The 5,704-nt window shown below is 32.6% G+C and overlaps 1 long non-coding RNA gene across 1 annotated transcript; it reads left to right on the plus strand.

Moving 5' to 3' along the window:
• The first annotated feature begins 2,474 nt into the window (after nucleotides 1-2,474).
• On the plus strand, nucleotides 2,475-3,363 carry LOC149571085 (uncharacterized). The gene is made up of 2 exons (XR_016358400.1): nucleotides 2,475-2,742; nucleotides 3,053-3,363. It is a non-coding gene; the product is annotated as an uncharacterized LOC149571085 (long non-coding RNA).
• The last annotated feature ends 2,341 nt before the right edge of the window (nucleotides 3,364-5,704 follow it).

Below are 5,704 nucleotides of genomic sequence, written 5' to 3' on the forward strand. Positions count from 1 at the left end.
TATGGTTGTGTAGGCTTATGGTTTGCTTGTATATTCTAGAGGCATAGTCTAGTTTATTTTTGTTGTACATGGGATCCTTATTTATTTTTGTTTGGGAACTTTGATCTACGCCCCTTTCATTTGTGGGTGCCTTTCTTGGGTGCAGTTTGTACACTTGTTTGGGAGCCTTGGACTAGTTTTGGAGGTGCTTCTATAGGCATTTGCAGCAAACATATATTTTTTCTAGGTTGTGGTTCTCTACTAACCTACTTCTTTCTAGGTTATTAGATATTCCTCCTTACTGTGAGTCCTCTATCAGTGAGGATTCTTGGGTTTAGTTCTAGATGTTGTGTTTCTAGAGTTCCTCTCTCTATTGTGAGGGTTTAGCTTTCTCTCTTGGATGTTGTTCAACTATTTAGTGCCTTTGGCATTTCCATTTGAAGATTTTCTAGGCCTTGTGTGGTGATTTATATGAGGGAAGGCTTTCTCTACTTTGCTAGATCTTTTACTTGTCATCTACTCTTCTATTGTTCCTTGTCTTCCTTTCTTAGTTTGGTGGGTTTGAGGAAGCTCTAACCCACTCCTTTATCTGTGGTAACTCTATTTTTGCATCCCCCTTCTCTTTCCTTTTCTTTTTGAAGGTTTTCCCTTTCTAATTTTCTTCCTGTGAAGCTCTTATAAAGGGAGAGTCCTTCTCTCTTGAGGTGAGATATCACACAATTTCTTGGTGGATGTTACATTGTTCTCTCCATTGTTCTATCTTTTTTGGTTTCCTTTTGAGGTGGGGAACATCCTTTCGAGGTGGATTGTTGTTGGTAACAAGATTCTAGTGGTTGTGGATGCTCCTCCTCACACAAACATTGGGTGATAGGTTTTTTTGGTTGTGAATGCTCCTCCTCACACAAACGTTGGGTGATAGGTTTGTTTCTAGGTGAATAGCTTCTTTTGGTTGTGCTCTCTCTCTCTCTCTCTCTCTCTCTCTCTCTCTCTCTCTCTCTCTCTCTCTCTCAAAGTGGCTTCCTTCTCTTTTGAATTGTTAGGTTCTTCAAGATTCATTCTTGTTGACCTATGTCTTATCTATTTAGTTTTGGAGTTTACATGTGGACTTTTGGTGTAACTAGAGCTTTTATTTCTTTTACTAGTTTCCCTCTTTGTTCCTCTTCCTTGCCCCTCCTTTGTTTCAAACAAGGATTCTTCTTTGGCATCTAGTTCGAGGTTGCCACCTAAAGACCTTTTTTATTCAAAATGTATAATCTTAGTTGTTGGACCCTAGGTTTCCTGGATGTGGTTCCATTTAAAAACCATTTGAATTCTCATCTCGTGAACTTCATTTGGCCTTCCTTTGAGGCTTGATGTTATTTCTATGATCTTACTAAATTGTTGGTTGTATGGGTTCGGATCCTTTCCCATTATTCTTGATGAGGGCAATTTGAATAATTGACTTTTCTAACAAATGTCACAAATTCATTTTATTTTTGAATACTCTATGGTTATACTCCTTCTAGATCCCCATCCCATTTGAAATAGGACCATTCACAATAGCTCTTTAATAAAAAGATCAAATAAGAGAAATAACCTACTTTTACTTTTCAATACGTAGTTTACATCTTTAGCAAATCCCATAAAGTAATAAACTAGTGAGCAATTGTTTGTTTAGTATTCTATGAATAATTTTATTATTGATCAAAGTTGAAATATAAGAATAAAGTAGCTAATAAATAGGCACATCAGTAATGTTTTTATATATAAATCGTTGACAATTAAAAAAGCAATCTGGATATTTAAAATATATATATACTTATGCGACATTCATTTAAAATGTGAATTAATTACATGTGGAGTCCTCTAAAAATTTCGGAGACAAATATCCAAGACTTATAAGATTTTAATTTGATATTTGAAACGGTCAAAACCGGTAACGAACAGTCGCGTGGAACTTTCGGAACGACACCAAAGCAGACGCACGGTTTGATTTTGTAAACGGTCTGAAATACAAAGAAAGAGAGCTATGCCATTACCACCGACAACAACTGCAAACATGCGATGAAAGAAAAACAATCCATATCTCATTCAAACCTAACGTGGTGCAATTCCATTCCATCGTAACAAATACTCTGCGCGTTCCTCATTTATTGATCAAACGAAGAGATTTCAAGGAAGCAGATTTTCTCTACCAATTTCACGAGGGTGCAATTGCGTGCCAAACATAACAAATGAAGAGCTTTCGAGGATTTTAGACTCGCTCAATATTACCTTTGCGTGGAGGATTTCAAAATCATGCCATTGCAAAATGTTGTCTTGTCATAAGAGACAAATCTATTTCGTTTATTTTAGTTATTTGGGTTTTGAAAGAAATTTCTACCAACGCGTTTTGAAGTTATTGCAAAGAAACAGCCATGCATGCACCATCGCTCTTTCACCAGATTACAATGTACTCTAGATTTTTCAATATAAATAGACCCCATGATCCTGTGAAGATGAAACAAAAGCTACAAGACCATTCAGTAGATCTCTTGTTTGTAAAAGAAGAAGAATAAGAAGTGGCCTATTCTGAAATTGTAACCCAATTAGTAAAATATTTAGTAGGACGATAGGAATAAGAAGAGATGAGGCAGAGCACAACATTTGAATTAGAGGGAGTTTATTCTTCTCCTTCCCAACAAGAAATCAAGCGATTGCTTGGTGACGTCAGAGGAGTTACGATTTCTGGGAGGAGAGTTACGGTAGATCACGATACAAGCTGTGTTACCGAGTCTCAGCTAGGTAGAAATTAATGGGTGTTGCTATTGTTCAAACAGATCGTATGAAAAGCTTTCAGTAATATTTTTCCAACTTCTTTTGCTAGTTTTTATTACAAAACATGATCATGAATAAAAAGCATGATCATAATACTGAAAATTTTAAAAAAATCTATTGTATTTTCAATTTTTTTCAATTTTGATAAAAAAGGATTTTATCTAGCTAGATCATTAATTAGTTGTTACACTATAATTTTTTAATATTCAGATTATTTAAACATTCATATTCTCAAATTCTACCTTACATGTGGCTGCCTGTGTTTGTATGTTCCCAGTTGAAAGACTGCAGAAAATTTGTCGCACTGCTAAGACTGTTCAGAAGGCAAATTGAGGACATGGATGGAGGTGACATCACCGTCGATTAAGGCTTGGAAACTGTTTTTCTCTGATTATTATTGTTATAGAGTTATCATGAATAAGTATCTTACAATAAGCACCGCTCAGAGTTTGAGCGTTTCCTCCAATAAAAACGAAGGAAAAGCATCTTGTTATTGGAATTCTGTATGTAGAGGTCAATCCAAAATAAAGGCACTCTCGTGAATGTTTTTCTTGGATTTATTGATTTTATGAAATCATTTTAGAGATATTTGTGATTTGTAAATCTGTTTATTCATCATTAAAAAAATGATTGGATTATAAATCTCATCAATTAATAGTGGTAGTATATCCTTATCACGATTTAATGAAATTTGATCTAAATACTGATAAAGGAGATATGTTATTGTCTGTCAATTAATAGAAATGTGTAAAATATGAATATTGTGTTTACTAAGTATATAAATCATTCAAGAATGTTCTTCCTTCTAGGAAAAATAATTAATAAGTTTTATCAAATATTTGTGCATTCTATATTTGCACACATTTTGGGTACAACATGCAATATAACATTATTATGCTTGGATGTATAGCTTGTAACATATTTTTTTATAACAAAATTAACTATATCAAAATATTCACATGATAAAGCATCATTAATACTTAAACATACAAATTTAAGCCTGTAATAATAATTCATCAACTTCTATGAAAAATGAAGTCTTTTGTTTTAAGTATCATGAATCAAAATATATGTATTAGATCTATAATCTCAAAAGCTATCAAGATTCGTAAATGTCTTTTGAAACATATAAATAACCTAATATGGCCAATTATCTTTGGAAACTTATAGTTATCTAACTCTACCCATGAGTAAGATTGTGTTTCCATATAATTAGAAAATAAAAAGTACGAGTTACCTAAAGAAACTAAAATAAATAAAGAAATATAGTTGGAAGATCATGGTTCGGGTGACACTGTGGAATTTTTTTATATTTTCTTTGTCTTGTCATAGTGACATGTTGCACTTTCTACTCCTTATGTCCAAGAGAAAAATTCTTAAGCATTGTAAAAATGGGGAGAGGCCAATATGTGCAACAATTTCTTGTGTCTAAACTTCCTTGTCTCTTTTAACTTCTATCACTTTCTCTGCGTGACTTTGGAGTTTCTCAATGCAAAGGATTAGTAGGGATTCAATATTTTCTACTTTGAAGAAATAATCAATTTTTAAAACCTTTCATTCCTTTAGGTCATCACTATATTCCTCAATAGATTGAATTATAGTGTCTATAGCCTCCATAGTCTTTACTTTTATCTTTCAACCATTTCATATTAATATCTTTCAAATAGTTTTGCACAAAAATATTCATATTTTTCGATCCCTTCAACAAGTTGATGGATTCTTCATTTTCTTGTTTTCCTACCAAATTTCTTGATTTGATAATAGTTTTGTATACATGTTATATACATTATCATCCAAATTTTTACATTATCATGTGAGATCTATGACCACCATTCATGAGGTCTCTTCATTACTCCAAGAGTAAATATCATAGCTTAGTTATTTAATGATGACCACAGTGTCATCATAGGTCAGTGATGTACTTAGTTCCAACTTAGATTACCACCCTCATCGAATCATTCAAAACATCAGCTATTATTTTTCTACTTTTTATTTGATCCAACATTTATTTGACACAAGATTCAAGATCAAATAAAATAGGTAGTTGAGATAGATTTTTCAAGCTAAAATGATAAATGGATTCAATATTTTTGTCCATATGGAATAGGTTTTTCTTTAAGCTCTTGCTTATCCTTTCCATCATTCCAAGCACAACTGACCATTTTCTTGGTCGAAGAATCTAGATGGTATATGTCTACAGCCCTTAAAGAGGAACCAATATTGAACTCTTCTACTACATAATTATTTTTAGGATCTTTGAGTTTTCTATCTGTGAATGAGTGAGATATATTTGCAACCAAAATTATTGTATATGGGATAAAGTCCACTCTAGAAATAGTTTTTCTCTTCTTAGATTTGGCAATCTTCCCCTTAATTTTTACATAATACGTTCCATAGGTTTGGATTTAGGGAAAATATTTCTCTACTTACTAATTGAAGTCTCCTACCAATGATGGGTACTTAATCAATAAAATTTCCTTATAGGAACTCAAAGCTTTATTCACCCACTACATTATAACACTTTTCTATGGTATGCACGTCAACAAGCACCTTTTGATTTGGGCTTCTCTTATCTATTACTTTAATTTCAAGTAGAATGTGTAGATGAATGGTTTGTATAGGATTTATTTTACCCTTTGAAATGAGACCTCCATTCGAAGCCAATATGTGTTCATTCTTATTATAAGAAAGGTTCTTATTTCAATTTGATCTTATTCATTTTTATCCTAATCAAGTTCAAGGATAAGTTGCCTTTTCCCCATTCATTATTTTATCGATTAAATTTATCTTTTCCATCATATTTAATTCTATTAGTGGTTATCTTTAGATTAAGATTGAATATTTGTGCAAAGTGAACATAGATCATAATCTTATTCTAACTTTAAATTCACTACAACCATGTTCCTAAGTTTAAATGGGCCTTCACAAA

The sequence above is a fragment of the Cupressus sempervirens genome, chromosome 2 (genome assembly GCF_028749045.1).
Source record: "Cupressus sempervirens isolate cs-2001-9-10 chromosome 2, ASM2874904v1, whole genome shotgun sequence".
Lineage (NCBI taxonomy): Eukaryota > Viridiplantae > Streptophyta > Pinopsida > Cupressales > Cupressaceae > Cupressus > Cupressus sempervirens.